Here is a 12481-nt window from a genome sequence, read left to right as displayed (position 1 = left end):
GTTTAACTCCAGAAATAGCCTAGGCACGTGTAAAGCTTAAGTCTCATCCCCATCACACACCAAGTGGACCCCAGAAGTGGATTTCTGCACTATCTATCTTAGTTTACTTATTTTCTGTAAACCTAGGTTACTAATTTAGTATTTAAACAACTTTTAGAGATTTATTTTGTACCTCATGACATTTTAGATCTGAACTTTGTACTCTTTGACGGCATGAGTCTCTAAACTCCATTGTTGGGGGTGAGGAGCTCTGCTGTGTCTCGATGAATTAATACAATTACTTCTGTTTTCCATTCAAACACGCTTGTTTCTATCTAAGATATTTATTCGCACTTCAATATGATGAATGTGATGACCCGTGACACTCATCACCATTCTCAACCGATGAACGCGTGCCTGACAACCACCTCTGTTCTACATTAGATTGAATAAGTATCTCTTGGGTTCCTTAATCAGAATCTTTGTGGTATAAGCTAGAATCCATTGGCAGCATTCTTGAGAATCTGGAAAGTCTAAACCTTGTCTGTGGTATTCTGAGTAGGATTCAAGGATTGAATGACTGTGACGAGCTTCAAACTCACAAAGGTTGGGCGTAGTGATAGACGCAAAAGGACCAACGGATCCTATTCCAGCATGAGTGAGAACCGACAGATGATTAGCCAGGCGGTGACAGCGCACCTGGACCATTTTCACTAAGAGGACGGATGGTAGCCATTGACAACGGTGATCCACCAACATACAGCTTGCCATAGGAGGAACATTGCATGCGTGAGGAAAAAGACAGAGGGAAAGCAGAGATTCGGACGACAAGGCATCTCCAAAACTCCAACATATTCTCCATTACTGCAGAACAAGTATTTATTTCATGCTCTTTTATTTCTTGCAATTCAAACTGATAAATGTAATTGATATCCTGACTAAGAGTTACAAGATAACCATAGATTGCTTCAAGCCAACAATCTCCGTGGGATTCGACCCTTACTCATGTAAGGTATTACTTGGACGACCCAGTGCACTTGCTGGTTAGTTGTACGAGTTGTGAAAAGTGTGATTCACAATTCGTGCACCACAAGTCATCACAACACCAAACTTAAGCTTTGCTTGTCATCAAGCAAATAAAGAATCATGCAATAAAGTTTGACAAACCAAGGTGAGAAGAGTAGCAATTTTTATGTTCATGGTTGGCTAGTTTCTTATGCATGCTACAATCACAAAAGAGATTCAAATGATTGATGCTTCTATCTAGCTCATTTTATAAAATCTTTTTCTTTATGTTCCTTCCTTGAAGCAAGCTTTTAATTCTTTTCTTATCTTAGATTCTTGGGTGCTTTGCACCATGTGTTGAAAGCTACGACTCTAAATGCTTTGTTTTCAAGTATTACCACTTGATACATAAGCACCACAAGCATTTAATTAGAGGACTCTTTAAGCTCATTTGTTTCTTTTCTTTACTCTCTATCATTGATGCTCAGAGCCTTGAGCTTTGAGGGAGTGCTTTTGCACTTGAGCCTAGCCTTGACTCTAAGTGTTTTGTTTTCAAGCTTTTTACTTGATACATAAACACCACAAGTACTTAACAAATGAATTGTCATTGGTACTCAGAGCCTTCAGCTTTCTCATTCTCTTCCCTTTTCTTTTTCTTGCCTTAATTGCATTTGCTTCTTCAAGGTTTTCATGATTTCAAAAATTTCATAAAATGTCCTAGATGAAAACTTCAATTGAATAAATTCAAATGCAATTGAGCAACAATAGTCATGATAGCTTTCCAATACTTATAAGCTCATGCTAACTTCTTCTTTAATTACCTTGTTTGTTTATGATCATGAAACTAAATTACTTTTGAACTCACAAAACTCAAGATGGTAGTCATAATGTCATAGCACATGTTACAATTCAACAATCAAGCTATGCTTATTCACAACACACATGCATACAGAGAAAATAGAAGACAATCATACAATTTAAAGTGTTGAAAATAAGTAGGGGGAAAAAGGAACGTTACCACCTTGTAGTTCATCTTCATTATTGTTGTCCTTTCCTCCTATTCTTCCCCTTCCCACATCAAACTTAGAATGATTGCTTGTTGATGAGAGGAACTTTGGCGTAGTCTAGAAATTTGCGGATAAATCCTTGTTGCAAGTATAGCTTCTAAACCTTCAAAAGTCCTTTCATACAAACGTGTTGGGTGTCACAAGTAACAAACCCCTTTAGAAATTGTTAACCGAGTATTCAAACCTCGGGTCGTCTTCTCAAGGAACTGCGAGGAAGTATGTTCTTATTATTGGCTATAAAGGTTGTAATCGGGGTTTAGAAGATGAGAAGCAAGTAATTTAAGTAACAAATAAAGTAAATGGCAATTAAAATAAATAAATACTGTAAAGCAGACTTTTGGCAAGGTAAGGGAAGTTGGAGGTCCAACGTAGTTATCTCTCCCAACTATAATGAAAGTTGAATCTAAACTCCACTTGGTCAACCTTTACTAAGGCAAAGGGAAGTCAAGGGACTAATTAATCTGGCCTTTGAATCCTATTTATTTCCTAAGAAAAGGTTGGGATTATTTAAGTTCAGCTTAATTAGCAAGATAACGATTATCAATTATGTTGAGTTTAATAACTGTTGAGTTACTGAATTCTTAACCAGAACTAAAAGGGGAAAAAGTAAAATTGCTGGAATAATAAAAATGTCCTTAGATGGGGAGCAATGGTAACTTAAATCAAAGGGAACAATCATAAACTGAAAATACCTCAATTATCATTAATTCAAATAACAGTCTGTAACATGGAAGAATTCTTAGATTCAATTATAAAGGTAAATAGCCAACTCAGATATTGAAATAAATAAATAAAATGAAAGGGAAGTTTAAAACAAAGAAATATAAAACCTGGATTGAGAGTCACTCTTAAAATAAGAAGAAATCCTAAATCCTAAGAGAGAGAGAGGAGAAGATCTCCCTCTCAACTAAATCTAAATCATTAAAAAGTAAAATATGCGAGCTCCCTCTGAATGGATGCATTCCCACACTTTATAACCTCTGGTCTATGCTGTCTGTACTTGGATCTGGGCCAAAAAGGGCTTCAGAAATCGCTATGAGCGTTTTCTGCAATTTCTGGTGCGTGGCCTCTGTCACGCGTCCGCGTGGGTAACGCGGTCGCGTCATTTGGAGCTTTTCCTTGCCACGCGGTCGCATCAGTCATGCGACCGCGTCATGTGCGTTCTGCTTAAGGCGCGCGGTCGCGTCAGTCATGCGGCCGCGTCGCTGCTGATTCGTGCTTGGCACGCGATCGCGTCATCCATGCGATCGCGTGAATACCAGTTTCCTTCAAAGCTCCATTTTGCCTTCTCCTTCCATTTTTGTATGTTTCCTTTTTCATCTTTTAAGTCATTCTGCCTTAGAAAATCTGAAACTACTCAACACACTAATCACGGCATCGAATGGAAATAAAGGTAATTAAAATAATTAATTTTTAAAGCTTAGGAAACATGTTTTTCACAATATGACATAATAAGGGAAGGAAAGTAAAACCATGCAGTTAATATGAATAAGTAGGTGGAGGATTGAATAAATCACTCAAATTAAGCACAAAAGAACTCATGAAATATGGGTTTATCAACCTCCCCACACTTAAATACTAGCATGTCCTCATGCTAAATCCAAGGTAAATAATTAGGGTTAAAGTGATGGAATGTCATGCAATGCAACCTAATTTAAATGCAACTACCTAAATGAATGATGCATCATGCAACTCTAATTTATTTACTCATATATAAAGCTTACATGTAGTCAAGTTAATTCACATTCTCAAGGAGTCATGTATATATATAGCCAACCCTTAAATAATAAAGCATTTTAGCAAATGAGATGGGAAAGAAAACATTGTACAAACTTGCAAAACAATTAGTAAATTTAAGCATAGATATATGTTGATGAGTTATTGAACCCTCACTGGATTTTGTGTTTACTCTCTAGTCACTCAGTGTTTATTGGGTTTATTCACTCTATTTTTCTTTTTATTCTTAATTTCTATAGCTTTGTTTTTCATCTAACCAATCAACAATTATAGAATATAGTCATACCAAAAAGTCATGAGGTCTTTAATTGAGGTTGTAATGGGGTCAAGGTAAAGGTAAGGATTTATGTATAGGGTCAAGTGAGCTAATAAGTGAATCCTTAATTAGACTAAGATCTCACCTAACATACATATTTAGTAAAATAAAATCTTTTTACCTATTTTCCCATATTATCCCACTTATTGTTACATGCTCATGTTTCACTTTTTATTTTTATCCCATGTGCATTATTTTTATTTTGCATTGAGGAATTTCTTTTATATCCCCTTTTATTTAGATGCTGAAAAATAAAAATTTTTTTTAATGCACATAGTAATTGAATCACTTAGATTTTCTCATGAGCATGCTTCCCAATTTTTATTTTATTCCTTTTAACTTCTCTACCTTTTGTTTCTATCATCCATGTTCCCAAAAGGTTTCCCACATTTAACTCTATTCATGATTTTCTATCTTAAGCTAACCAAGGATTCACTTGGAATTTTCTTTTGTTTTTCTGCTTAAGGCTAGTAATTTGGCTAAATAGAATAAAGGGGTTTTAAAAGGCTCAAGGGGGCTAACAAGGGTGATGTAAAAGGTAGGCTAATTTGGGGTAAGTGAGCTAAAATCAAATGATGGCCTCAATCATTCTCTTGGTATGTATTTATTCTATATTCTATAATTGGACATATAGATTAAAGCAAAGGAAAGAACATCAGAATAAAAAGAAATGAAACACACATAAATGAAATTATGGTTTGAATGCAACCATACAATTTAAGCTCAAGACTCACAGGCTGTGTGTTCTCTAACTCAAGCATCATATATCATTTATATATTGTATGCAGGTTTAGTTAAAAATTCCCATTATTCTCATAAAAAAATTATTTAGGGTAGCTTTTAAAGTTTTAATGTTCCTCCTTGATGAAATGTTGTCAGCTTAACTACATCATGTAATGCTATATATAAAGTTTGTGGATTTAAATCTGTTATGTTCAATTTCCTAGCTTACTTCCTTTTTATATTTTTCAATTTAAACTATACTATCTTATGCTAAAAAGGGGTAAACTATACTAATTAATCCACTAATAAATCAGAATTGTAAACTAAACTAAATAACTAAAATAAACTAAATGGCTAAAATGTGAACTAAAGATGCAAAATGCAGAAAATAGAGTAAAAATACATAAAAGCAATGTATAAGTACTCAGAAAATAACAGTAAAAGAAAAAGAAAAAAATACAGAAAAATATCCAAAATAAAAGAAAAAGTATGTAGTAGTTCACCAAAATAAACGCCAGAGATGGCGACCTCCCCACACTTAAAAGGAAGCATCGTCCCTGATGCTCAATCAAGCCTGGTGTGAAGGAGTGTCATCACTGGGAGGGATGGTAGCTGGAGTCTCAGTGGTGGTAGGCTGGGAGTCTGGCTGCTGTGGAGGAGGTGCTGACTGGATCAGGATCTCAAGATCCGCAGCCTCAATCTGATGTGGGACCGCTGCCTGTGGTGCGGCTGGAGCTGCCTCTCCCTGGGGATGGGTCTCTGCCTCGGGCGCATCCGCCTCCTCCTCAGATGCCTCGGACGGTGTGTCGGGCTCGGAGGAGATGTCACCGGATCGTATCATCAGCTTTAGGTGCTCATAGCATCACTTGTTGCGACACTCTATCTGGTCAAGTCGTCGGAACAAGCGGTGCACCAGATGATAGACGGGCTCTGTGGCAGGTGGAGGTGCAGTGGTGGTAGCAGGGGTAGGTGGTGCAGCAGTGGAGGAAGAGGGTCCAGCAGACGGTAGGGCTGACTCATCAGTAGCAGTGAATGGTAGTGGTCTGTGGCCCAAGGCTAAGAAGTTCCGGCTGTGCAAAATGATCTTCCTACAATCCGCCGCTGGTGGTCTCTCATCGGCAGCCTCCCATGGCACGTCAGCTCGACGGCCAAGCTGTGTAACTAGATATGGAAAGGGGAGGGTGCCTCGGACGTGGACCCTGGCCATATAGTGCCAAATAAAATGTGGCAGATAAAGGTCCTTACCCTCCAGCACACACCAAAGAAGGGTGATCATAGTAGCCGGGATCTCCATCTCGTGAGTACTCGGCATCACATAATTACTCAAGATCTGATGCCATAACCGAGCCTCATCGTTTAAGTATGCTCTCTTGATCCCTCTAGGCATGGTAGTGTCCTGACCCATCTCCCAAGGAACAGTCGGGTCGAGAGCTATCCGTGCCTTCACGGCATCCCAATCAAACTACATCTGACGCATGTCCTCCTCAGCCTTTGAATAACCATCAGGCTGATCGGACTTGGCTGGGAGCTGGAGAATGTCCTCTAAGGCTTCCTCAGTGACCAGAATTTGTTTTCCTCTCAGGTTCACTGCATCTAGGGTAGTGAGATAGTAGTTGCAGTAGAATTCCCGTACCCAAGATGAATTGACCTCTGTCAGTGTTCTTTCCAGACTGAACCAGCCCCTTTGCTTGATTTGCTCAGTGGTGTACTGCTGGAGTGCTTCTGGAATCTTTAGAGTTCGTTCCAGGTATAGATTTCTGGAGTTTGCAAAAGTCGGGTACTTCAGCTCACAGTACCGGTTTGCAAATTTTATAGGATCATTCGCAGGGAGCAACTGGTTAGCTTTTTCCTGCTGTGTGAAGTTCTTCTCCCACCATGAAGAATCGTGCATTAGAGCAATGATGGACTGGAAGGAATCTCCTCTCTTGCGCTTGCCAGTAGCCTTGCCTTTTCCTTTCCTCTGTGAGGCAGACATCCTGAAAAACAGAAAATCAGGATATGGATAAAAATAGGAAAGCAATTAGGCAATTAAACAAAGGAAACTCAAAGCGTCAAGGGAGAATTAGAATAATGAAAATGAGTAAATGAAATGGGATTGAATTTATGTTAAATGGAAAAATAATCAATATGCCATGGTTAGAAAGTTAGAGGAAAGTGAAAATAAACAGAAAAGAGATCAAAAGGGTTAGTATGGTTAGAATTTGAAAAAGAAATTAGTAAATTAAAATTAGTGAGTTAGTAAAGTGCGGGTTAAAGTAAGTGGCATAGAAAATTCCATATAACAAGGATTCACATGTAAGAATAGAAGTACTCATAATCTAACAAGGAAAACAGGGTGATGCTGATTCGAATAGAAATAAAGAAAGCAAAAATTGGAATCAGTGAATCACAAATGCAGTTTATGAACCAGGAAATCAAAGAGGATAAGAATGTCTGCCATAGCATTCATGAAATGGTTTGGGTAAATGATGAGCGGATAATTTATACGCTTTTTGGCATTGTTTTTAGTATGTTTTTAGTAGGATCTAGTTACTTTTAGGGATATTTTCATTAGTTTTTATGTTAAATTCACATTTCTGGACTTTACTATGAGTTTGTGTGTTTTTCTGTGATTTCAGGTATTTTCTGGCTGAAATTGAGGGACTTGAGCAAAAATCAGATTCAGAGGTTGAAGAAGGACTGCTGATGCTGTTGGATTCTGACCTCCCTGCACTCAAAATGGATTTTCTGGAGCTACAGAACTCAAAATGGTGCGCTTTCAATTGCGTTGGAAAGTAGACATCCAGGGATTTCCAGAAATATATAATAGTCCATACTTTGGCCAAGTTTAGACGATGCAAACTGGCGTTCAACGCCAGCTCTCTGCCCAAATCTGGCGTCCAGCGCCAGAAAAGGAGCCAAAACCAGAGTTGAACGCCCAAACTAGCACAAAAGCTGGCGTTCAACTCCAAGGAGGACCTCTAAACGTGCAACACTCAAAGCTCAGCCCAAGCACACACCAAGTAGGCCCCGGAAGTGGATTTATGCATCAATTACTTACTTTTGTAAACCCTAGTAGCTAGTTTATTATAAATAGGACATTTCACTATTGTATTAGACATCCTGGATCCTGGATTGTATTTTGATCCTGTGATCTCGTTTTGGGGGCTGGCCATCTCGGCCATGCCTGGACCTATCACTTATGTATTTTCAACGGTAGAGTTTCTACACTCCATAGATTAAGGTGTGGAGCTCTGCTGTTCCTCAAAGATTAATGCAAAGTACTACTGTTTTCTATTCAACTCATCTTATTTCGCTTCTAAGATATTCATTCGCACTTCAATCTGAATGTGATGAACGTGACAATCATCATCATTCCCTATGAACGCGTGCCTGACAACTACCTCCGTTCTACATTAGACTGAATGAGTATCTCTTAGATCTCTTAATCGGAATCTTCGTGGTGTAAGCTAGAATAATGGCGGCATTCAAGAGAATCTGGAAGGTCTAAACCTTGTCTGTGGTATTCCGAGTAGGATTCAATGATTGAATGACTGTGACGAGCTTCAAACTCGCGATTGTCGGGCGTAGTGACAGAACGCAAAAGGATAGTAAATCCTATTCCAGCATGATCGAGAACCGACAGATGAATAGCCGTGCCGTGACAGGGTGCGTTGACCATTTTCACTTAGAGGATAAGATGAAACCATTGACAAGGGTGATGCCTCCAGACGATTAGCCGTGCCATGACAGGGCATTTGGATCATTTTCCCGAGAGAAGACCGAAAGTAGCCATTGACAGTGGTGATGTATCACATAAAGCCAGCCATGGAAAGGAGTAAGACTGATTGGATGAAGATAGCAGGAAAGCAGAGGTTCAGAGGAACAAAAGCATCTCTATTCGCTTATCTGAAATTTTCACCAATAAATTACATAAGTATTTCTATTCCTATTTTATTATTAATTTCGAAAACCCCATTACTATGTTATATCCGCTTGACTGAGATTTACAAGGTGACCATAGCTTGCTTCATACCAACAATCTCCGTGGGATTCGACCCTTACTCACGTAAGGTATTACTTGAACGACCCAGTGCACTTGCTGGTTAGTTGTGCGAAGTTGTGAACCATGGTATTGGCATCATGTTTTTGGCGCCATTACCAGGGAAAGAAAGAGTGATGAATTTTACATAATTAAAGTGTAATCACAATTTCTGCGCACCAAGTTTTTGGCGCCGTTGCCGGGGATTGTTCGAGTTTGGACAACTGACGGTTCATCTTGTTGCTCAGATTAGGTAACTTTCTTTTTGTTTTCTTTTCAAAAATTTTTCAAAAATATTTCAAAAATTTCTCATCTGTTTTCAAAAAAATAAATAAATAAATAAAAATGTTTTCAAAAATATATTTTTCTTCAGAATTTTTAAGAATAAATTCTAGTGTTTCATGAAGCATGCTAAGCCTGGCTGGCTATAAAGCCATGTCTAAATTCATTTGGACTGAGGCTTGCAATTTGTTATCAAGAGCAAGCTAGTTGTTGTTAATCCACCTGCTACTGTTCCTGATTTACATGCTAAAGCTTGGCTGGCCATTGGCCATGTCTAGTGTTTTGGACCGGAGCTTTCATTGAAAGCTTGGCTGGCTAGTGAGCCATGTCTAATTCCTGGACTGAAGCTTTAGACTAACACTGCAAGATTCCTGGAATTCATATTAAAAATTTTGGAATCCTTATTTTTCCTTTTTCAATTAATTTTCGAAAAAAAAATCAAAAATATTTTTCATGTTTCTTGTTTAAGTCTTGAGTCATGCTATAAGTTTGGTGTCAATTGCATGTGCATCTTGCATTTTTCAAAAATTTTCATGCATTCATAGTGTTCTTCATGATCTTCAAGTTGTTCTTGGTAAGTCTTCTTGTTTGATCTTTGCATTTGCATGTTTTGTGTCTTTTCTTGTTTTTCATATGCATTCTTGAATTCTTAGTGTCTAAGCATTGAAGAATTCTAAGTTTGGTGTCTTGCATGTTTTCTTTGCATTAAAAATTTTTCAAAAATGTGTTCTTGATGTTCAACTTGACATTCATAGTGTTCTTGGTGTTCATCTTGACATTCATAGCATTCTTGCATGCATTCATTGTTTTGATCCATAACTTTCATGCATTGCATCATTTTTCTTGTTTTTCTCTCTCATCATAAAAAAATTCAAAAATAAAAAAAAATATCTTTCCCTTCTTCTCTCTCATCAAATTCGAAAATTTGAGTTGACTTTTTCAAAAATTTTTAAAATCAAGTTGTTTTTATGAGTCAAATCAAATTTTCAATTTAAAAATCTTATCTTTTTCAAAATCTTTTTCAAAAATCAAATCTTTTTCAATTTTCTTAGTTATTTTCAAAAATTCTAAAAACATTTTTCAAAAATATTTTTCTTATTTTTATATTAAATTTTCGAAAATAACATCACCAATTAATGTTTTGATTCAAAAATTTCAAGTGTGTTACTTGCTTGTTAAGAAAGGTTCAAACTTTGAGTTCTAGAATCATATCTTGTGATTTCTTGTGAATCAAGTCATTAATTGTGATTTTAAAAATTGAATCTTTTTCAAAATTAATTTCAATCATTTCTTTTCAAAAATATCTTCTTATTTTTTTTAAAAAAAATTTGATTTCAAAATATCTTTTCTAACTTCCTAACTTCTTATCTTTTCAAAATTTGTTTCAACTAACTAACTAACTCTTTGTTTGTTTCCTATCTTTTTCAAAACTACCTAACTAACTTTCTCTCTCTAATTTTCGAAAATATCTTCCCCCTTTTTCAAAATTTCTTTTTAATTAACTAATTATTTTAAATTCTTATTTTAATTTTCGAAAATTACTAACATTTTTCAAAAATCATTTTCAAAAATTACTAACTCTTTTTCAAAAATAATTTTCGAAAATTCACCTTCTTCCTCATATCCTTCTATTTATTTATCTACTAACATCTCCTCATCTCACATCTCTGCTATCCTTACCCTTGTGTTTGGATTCTTCATTCTTCTTCACCCCTATTCCTTTTTTTCTTCTTCTACTAACAATAAGGAACCTCTTTACTGTGACATAGAGGATTCCTCTTCTTTTCTTTTTCTCTTCTCTTTCTTATGAGCAGGGACAGAGAAAAAGGCATTCTTGTTGAAGCTGATCCAGAACCTGAAAGGACTCTGAAGAGGAAACTAAGAGAAGCTAAATTACAACAATCCAGAGACAACTTGATTGAAAATTTCGAACAAGTAAAGGAGATGGCAGCCGAACCCAACAACAATGCAAAGAGAATACTTGGTGACTTTACTGCACCAAATTCTAATTTACATGGAAGAAGCATCTCCGTTCCTACCATTGGAGCAAACAATTTTGAGCTGAAACCTCAATTAATTTCTCTGATGCAGCAAAACTGCAAGTTTCATGGACTTCCATCTGAAGATCCTTTTCAGTTCTTAACTGAATTCTTGCAGATCTGTGATACTGTTAAAACTAATGGAGTAGACCCTGAAGTCTACAGGCTCATGCTTTTCCCATTTGCTGTAAGAGACAGAGCTAGAATATGGTTGGACTCTCAACCTAAAGATAGCCTGAACTCTTGGGATAAGCTGGTCACGGCTTTCTTAGCCAAGTTCTTTCCTCCTCAAAAGATGAGCAAGCTTAGAGTGGATGTTCAAACCTTCAAACAAAAAGATGGTGAATCCCTCTATGAAGCTTGGGAAAGATACAAACAGCTGACCAAAAAGTGTCCTTTTGACATGCTTTCAGAATGGACCATCCTGGATATATTCTATGATGGTTTATCTGAGCTATCAAAAATGTCACTGGACACTTCTGCAGGTGGATCCATTCACCTAAAGAAAACGCCTGCAGAAGCTCAAGAACTCATTGACATGGTTGCTAATAACCAGTTCATGTACACTTCTGAGAGGAATCCTGTGAGTAATGGGACGCCTATGAAGAAGGGAGTTCTTGAGATTGATACTCTGAATGCCATATTGGCTCAGAATAAAATATTAACTCAGCAAGTCAATATGATCTCTCAGAATCTGAATGGAATGCAAGCTGCATCCAACAGTACTCAAGAGGCTTCTTATGAAGAAGAAGCTTATGATCCTGAGAACCCTGCAATAGCAGAGGTGAATTACTTAGGTGAACCTTATGGAAACACCTATAACTCATCATGGAGAAATCATCCAAATTTCTCATGGAAGGATCAAAAGCCTCAACAAGGCTTTAATAATGGTGGAAGAAACAGGTTTAACAATAATAAACCTTTTCCATCATCCACTCAGCAACAGACAGAGAACTCTGAACAAAATACTTCTAATTTAGCAAACTTAATTTCTGATCTATCCAAGGCCACTGTAAGTTTCATGAATGAAACAAGGTCTTCCATTAGAAATCTGGAAGCACAAGTGGGCCAACTGAGTAAAAGGATCACTGAAATCCCTCCTAGTACTCTCCCAAGCAATACAGAAGAGAATCCAAAAGGAGAGTGCAAGGCCATTGACATAAGCACCATGGCCGAACCTGTAAGGGAAGGAGAGGACGTGAATCCCAAAGAGGAAGACCTCATGGGACATCCAGTGGTCAATAAGGAGCTTCCCTCTGAGAAACCAAAGGACTCTGAGGCTCATCTAGAGACCATAGAGATTCTATTAAAC

General features: G+C 37.3%; 1 non-coding gene across 1 annotated transcript; it reads right to left on the bottom strand.

The window, feature by feature from the left end:
* Window positions 1-11470: 11470 nt before the first annotated feature.
* On the bottom strand, window positions 11471-11578 carry LOC148545608 (small nucleolar RNA R71). Its single transcript, XR_015901036.1, has one exon. It is a non-coding gene; the product is annotated as a small nucleolar RNA R71 (small nucleolar RNA).
* Between the last annotated feature and the right edge of the window lie 903 nt (window positions 11579-12481).

Source organism: Arachis ipaensis, chromosome B9, assembly GCF_059453495.1.
Source record: "Arachis ipaensis isolate K30076 ecotype BB chromosome B9, ASM5945349v1, whole genome shotgun sequence".
Taxonomy (NCBI): Eukaryota; Viridiplantae; Streptophyta; class Magnoliopsida; order Fabales; family Fabaceae; genus Arachis; species Arachis ipaensis.
Note: the sequence above shows the minus strand (reverse complement) of the source record. Positions and strands in the feature narration are given on the sequence as shown.